Below are 19,860 nucleotides of genomic sequence, written 5' to 3'. Positions count from 1 at the left end.
ACACAGGATGATGTATCCCAAATGGCACCCTATTCCCTACATAGTGCACTACTTCAGACAAAAAGGTCCTGGTCAAAAGTAGTGAACTATACAGGGCAAGGTTAGTCAACACCATATGAGGTAGTACTGGAATTTTTGTTCTACCTGATAATTAATTTCACCCACTTGGTATCCCAGGTCTAAATCAGTCCCTGATTATAGGGGAACAATGACAAAAATGCAGTGGAACTGGCTTGGAGGTCCAGAGTTGCGTTTGAGGGCTATAGGGAATAGGGTGCCATTTGGGACACAGGCAGAGCGCAAGGCTCCTCTTCTCAAAGCACAACAGGCTTGGCACCCACCGCCCGCCTGCCTGACCCGGCCACGAGCCACCTGGTGTTGCCTTGACCTCAGGATCCCTGTGGGGGTGGCTGCTTGACTGCCCTAGCTGAGGTCTGGTCGTGCCCAAATGGCACCCTATTCCTTTATGGGCCCTGGTCAAAGTAGTGCACTATGTAGGGTGTAATTTGGGATGTATCATGGAACTGTTCCCTGGGTGAGGCTGTGCCACACTGGAGCATGTAGAGGGAGTCTCTCTTCCCCCCCCTTCTCCCTCCCTCCCTCCCTTCCCTCTCCTACCTCCCCTCTCCTCCCTCCCTTCCCTCTCTCTTCTCCCTCCCTCCCTCCTTCTCCTTCCCCTCCCTCTCTCTCTCTCTCTCTCTCTCTCCCCTCTTCTCCCACTCCTCTCCCTCCCTCCCTCCCTCCCTTCCCTCTCCTACCTCCCCTCTCCTCCCTCCCTTCCCTTCCCTCTCTCTTCTCCCTCCCTCCCTCCTTCTCCTTCCCCTCCCCTCTCTCTCTCCCCTCTTCTCCCACTCCTCTCCTCCCTCCCTCCCTCCCTCCCTTCCCTCTCCTACCTCCCCTCTCCTCCCTCCCTTCCCTTCCCTCTCTCTTCTCCCTCCCTCCCTTCCCTCTCCTACCTCCCCCTCTCCTCCCTCCCTTCCCTTCCCCTCTCTCTTCTCCCTCCCTCCCTCCCTCCTTCTCCTTCCCCTCCCCCTCTCTCTCTCTCTCTCTCCCCTCCTTCTCCTTCCCCTCCCCCCCTCTCTCTCTCTCCCCTCTTCTCCCACTCCTCTCCTCCCTCCCTTCCCTCTCCCTCCCTCCCTCCCCCTCTTCTCCCACTCCTCCCTTCCCTCTCCTCCCTCCCTTCCCTCTCTCCCTCCCCCTTCCCTCTCCTCCCTCCCTTCCCTCTTCTGGACAGGGAGCCTGGACAGGGAGACTGGACTGGGAGACTGGACTGGGAGACTGGACTGCAGTGGATTTGAAAATTATTGAGAGGGACGATAATCCAGTTATGTTTCAGTCACTTGTTCTTTGTTTATTTATCAGCCTCCAACTGTAGATAGTCGGATACAGTTTTGAGCTTTTATTCTGGACAGACTTCCTCTCTGTCCTGGTAGATTTCCAGAGAGAACAGAGGTGGGGGAAAACAGAGTTAGACAAGCCTCGGGCTCAGTTTCCACAATGCTGCGCCTCCCGAAGAGAAGATCTGTAGCATGCGAGGCAGTCGGGAAAACCTGGACCAGCTCCAGATCCACCAGTCACAGTCCACTGCCAGGATTTATACATTACAACCCCCAGCTCCAGATCCACCAGTCACAGTCCACTGCCAGGATTTATACATTACAACTCCCAGCTCCAGATCCACCAGTCACAGTCCACTGCCAGGATTTATACATTACAACTCCCAGCTCCAGATCCACCAGTCATAGTCCACTGCCAGGATTTATACATTACAACTCCCAGCTCCAGATCCACCAGTCATAGTCCACTGCCAGGATTTATACATTACAACCCCCAGCTCCAGATCCACCAGTCACAGTCCACTGCCAGGATTTATACATTACAACCCCCAGCTCCAGATCCACTGTCCACTGCCAGGATTTATACATTACAACCCCCAGCTCCAGATCCACAGTCCACTGCCAGGATTTATACATTACAACCCCCAGCTCCAGATCCACCAGTCACAGTCCACTGCCAGGATTTATACATTACAACCCCCAGCTCCAGATCCACCAGTCACAGTCCACTGCCAGGATTTATACATTACAACCCCCAGCTCCAGATCCACCAGTCACAGTCCACTGCCAGGATTTATACATTACAACCCCCAGCTCCAGATACACCAGTCACAGTCCACTGCCAGGATTTATACATTACAACCCCCAGCTCCAGATCCACCAGTCACAGTCCACTGCCAGGATTTATACATTACAACCCCAGCTCCAGATCCACAGTCCTCCAGATCCACCAGATCCATAGTCCACTGCCAGGATTTATACATTACAACCCCAGCTCCAGATCCACCAGTCATAGTCCACTGCCAGGATTTATACATTACAACCCCCAGCTCCAGATCCACCAGTCACAGTCCACTGCCAGGATTTATACATTACAACTCCCAGCTCCAGATCCACAGTCCACTGCCAGGATTTATACATTACAACCCCCAGCTCCAGATCCACAGTCCACTGCCAGGATTTATACATTACAACCCCCAGCTCCAGATCCACAGTCCACTGCCAGGATTTATACATTACAACCCCCAGCTCCAGATCCACAGTCCACTGCCAGGATTTATACATTACAACCCCCAGCTCCAGATCCACAGTCCACTGCCAGGATTTATACATTACAACCCCCAGCTCCAGATCCACAGTCCATCCCAGGATTTATACATTACAACCCCCAGCTCCAGATCCACCAGTCACAGTCCACTGCCAGGATTTATATTTACAACCCCCAGCTCCAGATCCACCCAGTCGCAGTCCACTGCCAGGATTTATACATTACAACCCCCAGCTCCAGATCCACCAGTCATAGTCATTCCTGAAGGATTTATACATTACAACCCCCAGCAGTAATCCAGATCCACCAGAATCACAGTCCACTGAGATATTTACAACCCCCAGCTCCAGATCCACAGTCCACTGCCAGGATTTATACATTACAACCCCCAGCTCCAGATCCACCAGTCATAGTCCACTGCCAGGATATTTTATACATTTACCCCAGCTCCAGATCCACCAGTCATAGTCCACTGCCAGGATTTATACATTACAACCCGAGGCCAGAATCTGAGGCTGAGATATTTCCAGATCCAGGCCAGTCAGGGCTGAGTCCACCCTGAGGCCAGGATTTATACGGGAATACAACCCCAGCGGGAATCCAGATCCACCGGGAATCAAGGAATGAGATATTATACTCCGAGGCCAGGAATTAGGGCTGAGATACAACCCCGAGCTCCAGAATCAGGGTCAGAGTCCACGAGGCCAGGAATTTATGAGATATTAACCCCGAGGCCAGAATCCACTGAGATATTTCCACGAGGCCAGGAATCAAGGGCTGAGATATTTACCCCCAGCTCCAGCCAGGAATCCACTGAGTCCACGAGGCCAGGAATCAAGGGCTGAGATATTTACCCCGAGGCCAGGAATCCAAGGGCTGAGATATTACAACCCTGAGCTCCAGATCAAGGGCTGAGATAGTCCACGAGGCCAGGAATCAAGGGCTGAGATACAACCCCGAGGCCAGAATCAACTGAGATAGTCCACGAGGCCAGGAATCATAGGGCTGAGATACAACCCCAGCTCCAGTAATCCACTGAGTCACAGTCCACTGCCAGGAATTTAGGGCTGAGATATTTACCCCAGCTCCAGAATCCACCAGGGCTGAGATATTTCCACGAGGCCAGGAATCATAGGGCTGAGATATTTACCCCGAGGCCAGAATCAATCCACCAGTTAGATATTTCCAGGAATCTGCCATGAATAGAGGGCTGAGATTTACGAGGCCAGGAATCAAGGGCTGAGATACAACCCCGAGGCCAGAATCAAGGGTGAGATATTTCCACGAGGCCAGGAATATAGGGCTGAGATATTTACCCCCAGGCCAGTAATCAAGGGCTGAGATATTTACCCCGAGGCCTGAATCAAGGGCTGAGATATTTATTCCGAGGCCAGGAATCATGGGCTGAGATATTTAGAGGCCAGGAATCAAGGGCTGAGATATTTACCCAGGTCTGAATAGAGGGCTGAGATATTTACCCCAGGCCATTAATCAAGGGCTGAGATGTCATTCCTGAGAAGGATGAATGAAGGGCTGAGATATTTACCCCGAGGCCATGAATCAGAGGGCTGAGATATTTACCCGAGGCCAGGAATCAAGGGCTGAGATATTTACCCCGAGGCCATGAATAGAGGGCTGAGATATTTACCCCGAGGCCAGGAATCAAGGGCTGAGATATACCTCTGAAGTCAACTATTTACCATGAAAGGCCAAACCAGCTCTGACAAGACACCATCGAAAGGACCTGCTCAGATATTGCTGGGAGGCCAGGAATCAAGGATTCCTGAGATAGTCAGGAAACGACGTCGGGGGTTCCAGAGGAATCACCTACTGCTTTAAACTGTTTACACCGGAACCACTGAGGCCAGACAATCACAGGGCTGAGATATTTACCCATCCAGGCCAGTGTTGCTGTGGAATCAGCAGGAGACTGAGATATTTATTTTTCCACCATGGATCCAGACAATGCAAAACCACTTAAAATATATTGATTGTGGCTTTGGAGCTCATCCATGAGTCCCTCATTTACAGCTAGGGGACTGGGATCAGAAGGGCTGAGCATTTCAAACACACAGGCACAAACACTTCCCACAATATTAACTAAATATATGATCATTTAGACAGGAAACTGAACCAGCCCATCCGGCATTTTCCCAAACCATGAATAAGTCTGTTTCACTGTCCAATAGCCAGGGCTGAGATATTTACTGTCCAATAGCCAAGGCCATGAATAGAGGGCTGTCCAATAGCCAGTCAGTTTACAGATATTTACCCCTGTCCAATAGCCAGTCTGAATCAAGTCCAATGAGATAGCCTTTACCCAATAGGCCATGAATAGAGGGCTGAGATATTTACAGCCTTCTAGGCCAGGAATAGTCCAAGGCCTGAGATATTTACTGTCCCGTTTACAGGCCATGAATAGAGGGCTGAGATAGTTTACAGCCTTCTACTGTCCAATAGCCAGTCAGCTGAGATATTTACCCCGAGGCCATGAATAGCCAGTCAGTTTACATATTTCTACTGTCCAATAGCCAGTCAGTTTACAGCCATGAATAGGGCTGAGATATTTACTGTCCCCAGTCAGGCCTTGAATAGAGGGCTGAGATATTTACTGTCCAATAGCCAGGCCATGAATAGAGGGCAGTTTGAGATATTTACCAGTCAGTTTACAGCCCATGAATAGCCAGGGCTGAGATATTTACCCCGAGCCATGAATAGAGGGCTGAGATATTTACCAGTCAGTTTACAGGCCATGAATAGCCAGGGTTTAGATATTTACTGTCCAATAGCCAGAGGCCATGAATAGAGGGCTGAGATATTTACCCTTCTAGTCCATGAAGTTTACAGGGCTGTCCAATAGCCAGTCAGTTTACAGCCTTCTAGTCCAATAGCCAGTGGCCATGTTTACAGGGCTGAGATATTTACCTTCTAGGCCATGAATAGAGGCTGAGAGCCTTCTACTGTCCAATACCTTTACTGTCCGAGCCATGAATAGAGGGCTGTCCAATAGCCAGTAGTTTACAGGCCCATGAATAGAGGGCTGAGATATTTAGCCAGTCTGTTTACAGCCGGTAATCAAGGGCTGAGATACAGCCTTCTACTGTCCAAAGTCAACTATTTAGCCAGTCACATGAAACGCTTCTTACTGTCCAAACCAGCTCTGACAAGACACCATAAGTCAGTTTAACGGTGACCGTACAGCCAGTAGTTTACAGCCTTCTACTGGGTGTTGTTTACAGCCGATTCTACTGTCCAATAGCCAGTCTGTTTACATCCTTCTACTGTCCAATAGCCAGTCTGTTTACAGCCTTCTACTGTCCAATAGCCAGTCAGTTTACAGCCTTCTACTGGTCAATAGCCAGGTTTACACCTTCTACTTTAAAGCCAGTCTGTTTACAGCCTTCTACGGAACCACTGACCAGTCAGTTTGACAACTGTCCACAGGTTTACATTACTGTCCAATAAGTCGTTCTACGTCCAATAGCCAGTCTGTTTACATCCTTCTCGTCCATCCAGGTCTTCAATCAGTGTTGCTGTCCAAAGCCAGTCAGGGAGACTTCTAGAACATATTGATGTCCAATTTAGTTTTCTCACCATGGATCATAGACAATGTCCAAAACCACTTAAAATATATTGATTGTGGCTTTGGAGCCTTCTACTGTCCATAGTCCAGTCATTTACAGCCTTCTACTGTCCAATAGACTGGGATCAGCCTTCTACTGTCCAATAGCCAGTCTGTTTACAGCCTTCTACTGTCCAACAGGCCAGTCAGTTTACAGCCTTCTACTGTCCAATAGCCAGTCTGTTTACAGCCTTCTACTGTCCAATAGCCAGTCAGTTTACAGCCTTCGGCATTCCAAACACACAGCACAAACACTTCCAATAGCCAAAGTCCCCACACTGGTCCAAAAAGTTTTCCCACAATATTAATAAATACATGATCATTTAGACAGGAAGACTGAACCAGCCCATCTGTTTAGTCATTTTCCTTCAAACTGTCCAATAGCCAGTCTGTTTACATCCTTCAACTGTCCAATAGCCAGTCTGTTTACATCCTTCTACTGTCCAATAGCCAGTCTGTTTACAGCCTTCTACTGTCCAATAGCCAGTCTGTTTACATCCTTCTACTGTCCAATAGCCAGTCTGTTTACAGCCTTCTACTGTCCAATAGCCAGTCTGTTTACAGCCTCCTACTGTCCAATAGCCAGTTTCAGTTTACTGTCCAGCCTTACAGCCTTCTACTGTCCAATAGCCAGTCTGTTTACAGCCTTCTACTGTCCAATAGCCAGTCTGTTTACAGCCTTCAACTGTCCAATAGCCAGTCTGTTTACAGCCTTCTACTGTCCAATAGCCAGTCTGTTTACAGCCTTCTACTGTCCAATAGCCAGTCTGTTTACAGCCTTCTACTGTCCAATAGCCAGTCAGTTTACAGCCTTCTACTGTCCAATAGCCAGTCAGTTTACAGCTTCTACTGTCCAATAGCCAGTCAGTTTACAGCCTTCTACTGTCCAATAGCCAGTCAGTTTACAGCCTTCTACTGTCCAATAGCCAGTCAGTTTACAGCCTTCTACTGTCCAATAGCAGTCAGTCAGTTTACAGCCTTCTACTGTCCAATAGCCAGTCTGTTTACAGCCTTCTACTGTCCAATAGCCAGTCTGTTTAAATTTACAGCCATCTACTGTCCAATAGCCAGTCAGTTTACAGCCTTCTACTGTCCAATAGCCAGTCAGTTTACAGCCTTCTACTGTCCAATAGCCAGTCAGTTTACAGCCTTCTACTGTCCTATAGCCAGTCAGTTTACATCCTTCTACTGTCCAATAGCCAGTCAGTTTACATCCTTCTACTGTCCAATAGCCAGTCAGTTTACAGCCTTCTACTGTCCAATAGCCAGTCAGTTTAATTTTACAGCCCAGCCTTCTTCTGGAACAACCAACCAACCAAACACTGTTACTGTCCCGGTGTGACAAAGGGTTCGCCTGATATGGACCACTATTCCTCATATGGTGCACTACTTTTGATCAGAGGCTCGTCCAAAGCAGTGCACTATGCAGAGAATAGGGTGCCATTTTGTCCTCTATAGAGCTGTAATAATGACCATATCGCGACTGTTGTCACACAAAGTAATCAATGGAAATATTGAGAGGCCAGATCACTACTCACAAGACTAAATGAGGGTTGTTTTTAAATAACAAAATGATTCTATTGACAGTTTAAGAATGTGAAACACAAGAAGCGGAAAGGCTTGCATGGTAATCATCAAGGTTGGCGTTTCATTTTGTTTAGGAATCTTCAAAGCAACAACTGACGTGGGGTATTAAAAACGCCACCTGTATCTAATATAGATTGATTTTAGGAAGTATTTTTGTTATGTTACAACCGGAATTCAAAATGGATGAAATCTATTTTTCTCCCTCACCCATCTACACACAAGAGGGAAAAGAGAGTGAGAGAAAGAGAAGCCCCTGTTGTAGACTGACTGTAGCCAGGGAGTCTGTCTGTCTGGGGAGCTAACAGGGTGTCTCTATATGTACCAAGCATAGAATTAGGAATTAGACTGCTAGAATGGTAAAGTACCTTCTAATGATGGGATAAAGGTCGGCCATTTTGGTCAGGGGAATTGGTCAACTATGCTTTGCCAGTGCTGTGATAAGATAGTGTAAAATAATGAATATGTACAGTTGAAGTCGGAAGTTTACATGCACTTAGGTTGGAGTCATTAAAACAAATTTCTTGTTAATTACAAATTTCTTGTTAATTAACCAACTATAGTTTTGGCAAGTCGGTTACGACATCTACTTTGTGCATGATACAAGTAATTTTTCCAACAATTGTTTACAGACAGATTATTTCACTTATAATTCACTGTATCGCAATTCCAGTGGGTCAGAAGTTAACATACACTACACTACTAAGACTGTGCCTTTAAACAGCTTGGAAATTCCAGAAAATGATGTCATGGCTTTAGAAGCTTCTGATAAATTATGTCAATTAGCCTGAGTCAATTGGAGGTGTACCTGTGGATGTATTTCAAGGCCTACCTTCAAACTCAGTGCCTCTTTGCTTGACATCATGGGAAAATCAAAAGAAATCAGCCAAGACCCCAGAAAAACATTTGTAGACCTCCACAAGTCTGGTTCATCCTTGGGAGCAATTTTCAAACACCTGAAGGTACCAAGTTCATCTGTACAAACAATAGTACGCAAGTATAAACACCATGGGACCACGCAGTCGTCATACCACTCAGGAAGGAGATGCGTTCTGTCTCCTAGATGAACGTACTTTGGTGCGAAAAGTACAAATCAATCCCAGAACAACAGCAAAGGACCTTGTGAAGATACTGGAGGAAGCAGGTACAAAGATTATCTATATCCACAGTAAAACAAGGTCTATATCGACATAACCTGAAAGGCCGCTCAACCGTGAAGAAGCCACTGCTCCAAAACAGCCATAAAAAAAGCCAGACCACAGTTTGCAACTGCACATGGGGACAAAGATCATAATTTTTGGAGAAATGTCCTCTGCTCTGATGAAACAAAAATCTAAATGTTTGGCCATACAGACCATCGTTATGTTTGGAGAAAAAAGGGGGACGCTTGCAAGCCGAAGAACACCATCCCAACCGTGAAGCACGGGGTCGGCTGCATCATGTTGTCGGGTGCTTTGCTGCAAGAGGGACTGGTGCACTTCACAAATTAGATAGCATCATGAGATAGGAAAATTCGGTGGATATTTTGAAGCAACATCTCAAGGCATCAGTCAGGAAGTTCTTATTACAAATTCTTATTTTCAATGACGGCCTAGGACCAGTGGGTTAACTGCCTGTTCAGGGGCAGAACAACCTTTCGGTTACTAGTCCAACGCTCTAACCACTAGGCTACCTTGCCGCCTCTACACTCTAACCACTAGGCTACCCTGCCGCCTCTACACTCTAACCACTCTACACTCTAACCACTAGGCTACCCTGCCGCCTCTACACTCTAACCACTAGGCTACCCTGCCGCCTCTACACTCTAACCACTAGGCTACCCTGCCGCCTCTACACTCTAACCACTAGGCTACCCTGCCGCCTCTACACTCTAACCACTAGGCTACCCTGCCGCCTCTACACTCTAACCACTAGGCTACCCTGCCGCCTCTACACTCTAACCACTAGGCTACCCTGCCGCCTCTACACTCTAACCACTAGGCTAACCACTAGGCCACCCGCCGCCTCTACACTCTAACCACTAGGCCAGCCGCTAACCACTAGGCCACCCTGCCGCCTCTACACTCTAACCACTAGGCCAGGCTCTAACCACTAGGCCGCCTCTACACTCTAACCACTAGGCCACCCTACACTCTAACCACTAGGCCACCCTGCCGCCTCTACACTCTAACCACTAGGCTAACCACTAGGCCACCCCGCCTCACACTCTAACCACTAGGCCACCCTGCCGCCTCTACACTCTAACCACTAGGCTACCCTGCCGCCTCTACACTCTAACCACTAGGCTACCCTGCCGCCTCTACACTCTAACCACTAGGCTACCCTGCCGCCTCTACACTCTAACCACTACACTCTAACCACTAGGCTACCCTGCCGCCTCTACACTCTAACCACTAGGCTACCCTGCCGCCTCTACACTCTAACCACTAGGCCACCCTGCCGCCTCTACACTCTAACCACTAGGCCGCTCTACACTCTAACCACTGGGCCACCCTGCCGCCTCTACACTCTAACCACTAGGCTACCCTGCCGCCTCTACACTCTAACCACTAGGCTACTCTACACTCTAACCACTAGGCTACCCTGCCGCCTCTACACTCTAACCACTAGGCTACATCTCAGTTGAAATTGAGGCTGTAACAACAAAATGTGGAAAAAGTGTCAATGTGTGTGAATCCATTCTGAAAGCCACTGTACATATGTTTTAGAGGCAATTTTTGTAGAAAATGTGTGTAAAAACTGTATAAACTCTATTTATAACTATATGACAATATATATATATATTTTTGACAAGTTGACAATAATTATATTACTATGATAAACTGGGTGGTTCGAGCCCTGAATGCTGATTGGCTGACAGCCGTGATATATCAGAACGTATATCACGGGTATTTCAAAGTAATTATTTTTACTGCCCTAATTACGTTGGTAACCAGTTTCTAATAGAAATAGATTAGACGGGCGGGCTCTGGTCACAGACAGACAGACGGGCGGGCTCTGGTCACAGACAGACAGACGGGCGGGCTCTGGTCACAGACAGACAGACAGACGGGCGGGCTCTGGTCACAGACAGACAGACGGGCGGGCTCTGGTCACAGACAGACAGACGGGCGGGCTCTGGTCACAGACAGACAGACGGGCGGGCTCTGGTCACAGACAGACAGACGGGCGGGCTCTGGTCACAGACAGACAGATTGGCGGGCTCTGGTCACAGACAGACAGATTGGCGGGCTCTGGTCACAGACAGACAGAGCCAATCCTTCTTCCTGAAGATCTACAACACACAGGGGGGTAGTGATTGGTTCCTGGACTAACCCTCTGCCTCCACAAAAAAAATGTGTGTGTGTGTCTGCGTGTGCGTCCCCCCCCCCAAAAAAATGTAAACATGTATTGCAAATGTTTATCAGCACAGCATTATGACAGCATTTTATAAACTGCAGAGGGGGTTGTTGCTATTATTTTGTAGGTTTCCTATACCATTATCTTCTGTAGAATGCATTTATTAAACCCCTCTTGTACAATATATTCAAATCTAGATGTGCAGTACTCCAGGCACTCTGCGCTGCGTCGTGCTTAAGAACAGCCCTTAGCCGTGGTATATTGGCTATATACCACCCCCCCCCCTCGGGCCTTATTGCTTAAATAGTCAAATCTAGGGCCATTCGTTCCAATGAGACTGGTTTGGATTTCTCCCTGACCAATATGGCTGCAATTTCCAACCCATTCTGGAACAGAGGGTTTATGGCACCTCTAAGTAATTGAATAGGATCTATATGGTTCCAAGGATGTATGTAAACACATCATATGATACTGTATGCATTAATGTGTAATGTATGCCCATGTTCTGTGACCAGAGCCCGCCCGTCTGTCTGTCTGTGACCAGAGCCCGCCCGTCTGTCTGTCTGTGACCAGAGCCCGCCCGTCTGTCTGTCTGTGACCAGAGCCCGCCCGTCTGTCTGTCTGTCTGTGACCAGAGCCCGCCCGCCCGTCTGTCTGTCTGTGACCAGAGCCCGCACGCCCGTCTGTCTGTCTGTGACCAGAGCCCGCACGCCCGTCTGTCTGTCTGTGACCAGAGCCCGCCCGTCTGTCTGTCTGTGACCAGAGCCCGCCCGTCTGTAGCCTTGGAAGAGGACACATCACTTAAGAAAAACCCTGGCGTCGTCAAGGCGACGCTACAGATGGAGGGACGACATCTCTCCGCAGTTAAGTCCCGTTACCACGACAACACGTTCCAGAGAACTGCCCACGTCGTCGATACAAGAACAGCTATGAGAGTAGAGCCGATTCAGAATGGAACCCAGGAAACACATCACAGACAGAGTGCTCCATTCTCTTCAAAACTAGACGTTTTGTACTCTACAAAACAGCCACAAACAGACAGCTCGGACAAGTAGACAATGGGTTACACAGGAGAGAGGGGTGCTAACAGATCTAGGGGGTTAGCTTGTCTTCCTTCTAATCTAATGCACGCAAAGTACTGTAACAGAGATCAGGAAAGGAGGAGAGGAGGGAAGGGAGGAGGGAAGGGAGAGCAGAGAGGGAGGGAGGGAGGGAGGGAGGGAGGGAGGGAGGGAGGGAGGGAGGGAGGGAGGGAGGGAGGGAGGGAGGGAGGGGAGGGAGGGGAGCGGAGAGAGAGGGAGGGGAGCAGAGGGAGAGGGAGTGAGGGGTAGAGGGAGAGGGAGGGAGGGGAGTAGAGGGAGAGGGAGGGGAGCAGAGGGAGAGGGAGGGAGGGGAGCAGAGGGAGAGGGAGGGAGGGGTAGAGGTAGAGGGAGAGGGAGGGGAACAGAGGGAGAGGGAGGGGTAGAGGGAGAATAAGCCATGCAGCGGTCTTCGATCTGATGGGGAAACACTATACTACTCATCAGATGTGATGCGCACGTACACACACACTCTTATCCAGAGCCACTTGTATACATGTATACATTTTCATACTTTTTCATTCTGGTCCCCCGTGGCAACACTGGCATGTTCTACCAAAACACGTCATGCCCTACCAACAGAGCCACATGGGACACAAACACACACAGGCGCTATCACACACACACACAGAGACACACACAGACGCAGACACACAGAGACACACACGCAGACACACACACATTTTTTGTGGAGGCAGAGGGTTAGTCCAGGAACCAATCACTACCCCCCTGTGTGTTGTAGATCTTCAGGAAGAAGGATTGGCTCTAGACGAACTAAATGAACTGAGAGCATGAGAACATTCTGACAGCCTGCTAGATATCTGCCTCCTCCATACCTCCCCAACCACCATACCTCCCTCACCACCATACCTCCCTCACCACCATACCTCCCTCACCACCATACCTCCCCAACCACCATACCTCCCTCACCACCATACCTCCCTCACCACCATACCTCCCTCACCACCATACCTCCCTCACCACCATACCTCCCTCACCACCATACCTCCCTCACCACCATACCTCCCTCACCACCATACCTCCCTCACCACCATACCTCCCTCACCACCATACCTCCCCAACCACCATACCTCCCCCAACCACCATACCTCCCCAACCACCAAACCTCCCTCACCACCAAACCTCCCTCACCACCATACCTCCCTCACCACCATACCTCCCTCACCACCATACCTCCCTCACCACCATACCTCCCTCACCACCAAACCTCCCTCACCACCAAACCTCCCCCAACCACCAAACATCCCTAACCACCAAACCTCCCTCCAAACCTCCCTCCAAACCTCCCTCACCACCAACCACCATACCACCATCCCTCCAACCACCATACCTCCCTCCATACCTCCCTCCATACCACCATACCTCCCCCAACCACCAAACCTCCCTCACCACCAAACCTCCCACCAAACATCCTCACCACCAAACCTCCCTCACCACCAAACCTCCCTCAAGACCATACCTCCCTCCAAACATTCCTCACCACCATACCTCCCTCCAAACCTCCCTCCATACCTCACCACCAAACATCCCCAACCACCATACCTCCCTCCATACCACCATACCTCCCTCCATACCACCATACCTCCCTCCATACCACCATACCTCCCTCCATACCACCATACCTCCCTCCATACCACCATACCTCCCTCCATACCACCATACCTCCCTCCATACCACCAGGAGCTAGGGCAACAGGAGTTCTCTCACAACCCCAGGCCTGCTACCACGACTGACAAACTAGTTAGCTTCCATCTCTGTTTGCGGTCAGACACAGTTTAGTCCCCCCTCCCCTGGTCCTCCGCTCTTCCAACCCTCCTCTCCCCATTTCCCCACACCTCTCTCGATCAGTCTCGGAATGCTCTCCGTCCGAGTCATCGGCATCTCGATGTGAACGCAGATACCGTGGGGTTATTAACTAATTCACATTTATTCCCAGTTCTCTCCCGTTTGGCTCCACTTGAAACATATGGAAGAAAACACATTCTCACGACAGGAAGTAAAATGGGACTTCACACTGGGGTGACAACCACAACGAGGAATAGGTGGGCTCCGCTCAGGAACACACACCTCCCCACTGAGCAGTTTCCATTATAAAAATACATTACCATACGTTCCATCATAAAAATACATTACCATACTTTCCATTATAAAATGACATTACCCTACTCTATTATTAACAGATAATACAGCTGACAGTTAATCCCTCTGAAGGGTTAAAGTTGATTTTGGGGGTCTACTAAAGACAAGTGGAACCAACACCTCACAAAACCCCCATAAGACCCTTTAACAATACAACAGTTGACAACTCCAGCTGGCTAGTGGAGCACAGCAAAGTCTGGAGTCAATATGATACACTAAAATACACACACACGCCGAAGTCAATATGATACACAAAAATATAAATATATACACACACACACACACACATATATATATATATATATATATATACATACATACATATATATACACACATATATATATACATACATACATATATATACACACATATATATATACATACATACATATATATACACACATATATATATATATATACACACACACACACACATACATATATACATGTAACTTTCATCTAACCAGGCAAGTCAGTTAAGAACAAATTCTTATTTACAATGATGGCCTAGGAACAGAGGGTTAACTGCCTGTTCAGGGGCAGAACGACAGATTTTTACCTCTTCAGCTCGGGGATTTGATCCAGCAAACTTTCGGTTACGAGTCCAATGCTCTAACCACTAGGCTACCTGCCGTCCCACCCCCCACATGTTGTGTGGGAGGGGCCTGGACAGGAAATGTGACGAGGCCTACAGCAACGCTGGGCTGATGAATTACAGGCAGCCTTGACACAGGGGTAAGGGTCTGTTACCCCCAGGCTGTAAGGCTCAATAAAACACTTGACAAAATGTAAGAGGCCACTTCCTTACACCCAAGTTGTTTAGAGAGGGGCAGTGTGCTTAAACACACACATACGTGGGCGCGCGCCTGCGCGTGTGCGCGCCTGCGCGTGTGTGCCTGCGCGTGTGCGTGCGTGTGCGCCTGGGCATGCATGCCTGCATGTGTGTGCCCACGCGTATCTGTGCGCGTGTGCCTGCGTGTGTGTGCGCGTGTGTGTGCGCGTGTGTGTGCGCGTGTGTGTGCGGTATGCCCAGTTTGTTCTTTAGAGACTTTATCCACTAGAGAATAATCAATAATGGATCAAGACAAATGGAAAACAGATTGAGAGTTAAAGAGGAGCTGGCTATCTCCTTACTGTAACACTCTTCATAGGGTTACCGTGCATCGTAACTTCACAACGCCCCTTCTCCTCTGAGAGACAATTAGGATAACAAGAGATCAATACAGACTTATTAAAAAAGGACTGTTGTTGTCCGTTGGTTTCAAAGATCATAAATTGAAGACAGATCAAACCCAGCTGTATATCGCTGCCAAAGGTGCTTCAACAAAGTACTGAGTAAAGTGTCTGAATACTTATGTAAATGTGATAGTTGTACTTTTTTTATACATTTGTTAATTACAAAAACAAAAAAAATGTTTTTTTGCTTTGGCATTATGGGGTATTGTGTGTAGATTGATGAGGGGAAAAAATGATTTAATCATTTACAATAAGGCTGTAACATTAAAAGAAAACTTAAATATCTAATAGAGATATAGATATAGATATATATATATAGATAGATATATACACACACGTGCGTAGACACGCGTAGGCACATATATACAGTGCCTTGCGAAAGTATTCGGCCCCCTTGAACTTTGCGACCTTTTGCCACATTTCAGGCTTCAAACAAAGATATAAAACTTTATTTTTTGTGAAGAATCAACAACAAGTGGGACACAATCATGAAGTGGAACGACATTTATTGGATATTTCAAACTTTTTTAACAAATCAAAAACTGAAAAATTGGGCGTGCAAAATTATTCAGCCCCCTTAAGTTAATACTTTGTAGCGCCACCTTTTGCTGCGATTACAGCTGTAAGTCGCTTGGGGTATGTCTCTATCAGTTTTGCACATCGAGAGACTGACATTTTTTCCCATTCCTCCTTGCAAAACAGCTCGAGCTCAGTGAGGTTGGATGGAGAGCATTTGTGAACAGCAGTTTTCAGTTCTTTCCACAGATTCTCGATTGGATTCAGGTCTGGACTTTGACTTGGCCATTCTAACACCTGGATATGTTTATTTTTGAACCATTCCATTTATGTTTTGGATCACTGTCTTGTTGGAAGACAAATCTCCGTCCCAGTCTCATGGTCTTTTGCAGACTCCATCAGGTTTTCTTCCAGAATGGTCCTGTATTTGGCTCCATCCATCTTTCCATCAATTTGAACCATCTTCCCTGTCCCTGCTGAAGAAAAGCAGGCCCAAACCATGATGCTGCCACCACCATGTTTGACAGTGGGGATGGTGTGTTGTGGTTGATGAGCTGTGTTGCTTTTACGCCAAACATAACGTTTTGCATTGTTGCCAAAAAGTTCAATTTTGGTTTCATCTGACCAGAGCACCTTCTTCCACATGTTTGGTGTGTCTCCCAGGTGGCTTGTGGCAAAACTTTAAACGACACTTTTTATGGATATCTTTAAGAAATGGCTTTCTTCTTGCCACTCTTCCATAAAGGCCAGATTTGTGCAATATACGACTGATTGTTGTCCTATGGACAGAGTCTCTAACCTCAGCTGTAGATCTCTGCAGTTCATCCAGAGTGATCATGGGCCTCTTGGCTGCATCTCTGATCAGTCTTCTCCTTGTATGAGCTGAAAGTTTAGAAGGACGGCCAGGTCTTGGTAGATTTGCAGTGGTCTGATACTCCTTCCATTTCAATATTATCGCTTGCACAGTGCTCCTTGGGATGTTTAAAGCTTGGGAAATCTTTTTGTATCCAAATCCGGCTTTAAACTTCTTCACAACAGTATCTCGGACCTGCCTGGTGTGTTCCTTGTTCTTCATGATGCTTTCTGCGCTTTTAACGGACCTCTGAGACTATCACAGTGCAGGTGCATTTATACGGAGACTTGATTACACACAGGTTGATTGTATTTATCATCATTAGTCATTTAGGTCAACATTGGATCATTCAGAGATCCTCACTTAACTTCTGGAGAGAGTTTGCTGCACTGAAAGTAAAGGGGCTGAATAATTTTGCACGCCCAATTTTTCAGTTTTTGATTTTGTTAAAAAAGTTTGAAATATCCAATAAATGTCGTTCCACTTCATGATTGTGTCCCACTTGTTGTTGATTCTTCACAAAAAAATACAGTTTTATATCTTTATGTTGGAAGCCTGAAATGTGTCGCAAAGTTCAAGGCACTTTCGCAAGGCACTGTGTGTGTGTGTGTGTGTGTGTGTGTGTGTGTGTGTGTGTGTGTGTGTGTGTATATATATATATATATGGGATAGAACCTGGAACTGACGCCAAGCAGGGTGGAGGTGAGGTTCAGAGATCACTAGAGAACATGTCGACGGAGAGATGCTAATCAGATGACCGTTTACACAACACATAGGTCATTGGTCCTCCGGGGCCTACAATACTGGAATGTATCAGTTTAAATCCTGAACAAGAGACATCAAAATGAACAGACTGAATATGCTCCACAGGATCAGAGATAAGAAATCTAAAGAGAGAGGCTTGAGAGACACCCGATACCAGGGCTCCTCGCTGAATAAAACATATTCTGCTCCAGAAATAGAGGCTGGTGTGCTCGCCACTTTCCAGCACCAAAGACGTCTGGCCGGATCAGCGAGTGTACTAGAGCAGAAGGACTCTCACATACAGGTCTGTCTGGTAGATGTGGAGGATGGGACTGGATGGGACTTGGGATCCCGAGTGGCGCAGTGGTCTAAGGCACTCTATCTCAGTGCAAGAGGCATCACTACAGTCCCTGGTTCGAATCCAGGCTGTATCACATTCGGCTGTGATTGGGAGTCCTATAGGACAGCGAACAATTGGCCCAGCGTCATCCGGGTTTGGCCGGTGTAGGCCGTCATTTTAAATAAGAATTTGTTCTTAACGGACTTGCCTAGTCAAATAAATGTTGAAAAATATATATATATTTGGATATGATCACTGAATTCAGACAGGTGCTAAATCAGCAGAATTAAATTCAAACGGGAATGAATTATATGAATACAGATATTAACTCAACAGGTCATTTAACTAGGAGGCAGATGATTGGACAGGTCATTTAACTAGGAGGCAGATGATTGGACAGGTCATTTAATGGGAGGCAGATGATTGGACAGGTCATTTAATGGGAGGCAGATGATTGGACAGGTCATTTAATGGGAGGCAGATGATTGGACAGGTCATTTAATGGGAGGCAGATGATTGGACAGGTCATTTAATGGGAGGCAGATGATTGGACAGGTCATTTAATGGGAGGCAGATGATTGGACAGGTCATTTAATGGGAGGCAGATGATTGGACAGGTCATTTAACTAGGAGGCAGATGATTGGACAGGTCATTTAACTAGGAGGCAGATGATTGGACAGGTCATTTAACTAGGAGGCAGATGATTGGACAGGTCATTTAATGGGAGGCAGATGATTGGACAGGTCACTTAACTAGGAGGCAGATGATTGGACAGGTCATTTAATGGGAGTCAGAGATTGGACATGTCATTTAACTAGGAGGCAGATGATTGGACATGTCATTTAACTAGGAGGCAGATGATTGGACAGGTCATTTAATGGGAGGCAGATGATTGGACAGGTAATTTAATGGGAGTCAGAGATTGGACAGGCGATTTGAAAGGCAACTAGAGAAAGAGTCCTGGGAACCTAAGAATACAATTCTCAGATCTGCTTCAGAGGAAACTTCAGATCCTTTGTGGAAAGCATTGGAATGTATCGGAATGTATCGGAATGCATCGGAATGCATCGGAATGCATTGTGTGTATGGGAGTGTGTTTAACATGCGTCCCAGTGTTTCTTAGTACACTAGAGTTGTGTGGGTGAGTGTGTTTGAGGTATGTGTTGTGGGTTGACATGTCACTGTCATTCGTTTCCCTACTCACCCTCCTGGTGTTGTCAAGGACCTTGGGGTCTGGAATGTATGGGAGGGTTGCGTCGGGGTCGTATCGGAATGCATCGGGACAACATGGGGGCGATGACGGGCATGTCATCGGAATGTCCACAGGGAATGCCCACCCACTTGGAATGTATCGAATGCATCGGAATGCACCTGGAATGTATCGGAATCATCCACCCTGCAGAGATCGAGAAACCACAGTTGGGAGTGGTTAGCATTGTCCCAGTGTTTCTTAGAAGACCATTGTGTGGGTGAGCATCATTCAAGGCATGTGTTGTGGGTTGACATGTCACTGTCATGGAAATCGTTTCCCTACTCACCCTCCTGGTGATGTCAAGGACCTTGGGGTCTGGCCGTAACAAGAGAAGGAAAGGCTGGCTTTTTGGAGGTGATCTAACAGACGGGACAACACCAGCATCCTCTAACGGGCATGTCCCCAGTGTCATCCACAGGGATCTTGCCCACCCACTTGGATAAGGCCTCCACTGTTGATCCCTTGATCACCTGGTCTTAGCATTCCACCCTTAAGGGATGGAGAGAAACCACAGTTAGCAAGAGGTTAG

General features: G+C 47.6%; 1 long non-coding RNA gene across 2 annotated transcripts in view; it reads right to left on the bottom strand.

Annotated features, from left to right (window-relative positions):
• Positions 1 to 19,316, bottom strand: part of LOC135553213 (uncharacterized) — a 40,405-nt gene extending 21,089 nt beyond the window's left edge. For both annotated transcript variants that reach the window (XR_010457565.1, XR_010457566.1), the window contains exon 1: positions 19,284 to 19,316. This is a non-coding gene — a long non-coding RNA (uncharacterized LOC135553213). The remainder of the gene's footprint in view (positions 1 to 19,283) is intronic.
• Positions 19,317 to 19,860: the final 544 nt, after the last annotated feature.

The sequence above is a fragment of the Oncorhynchus masou genome, chromosome 13 (genome assembly GCF_036934945.1).
Source record: "Oncorhynchus masou masou isolate Uvic2021 chromosome 13, UVic_Omas_1.1, whole genome shotgun sequence".
NCBI lineage: Eukaryota > Metazoa > Chordata > Actinopteri > Salmoniformes > Salmonidae > Oncorhynchus > Oncorhynchus masou.
This window is presented reverse-complemented; position numbering and strand designations above follow the sequence as displayed.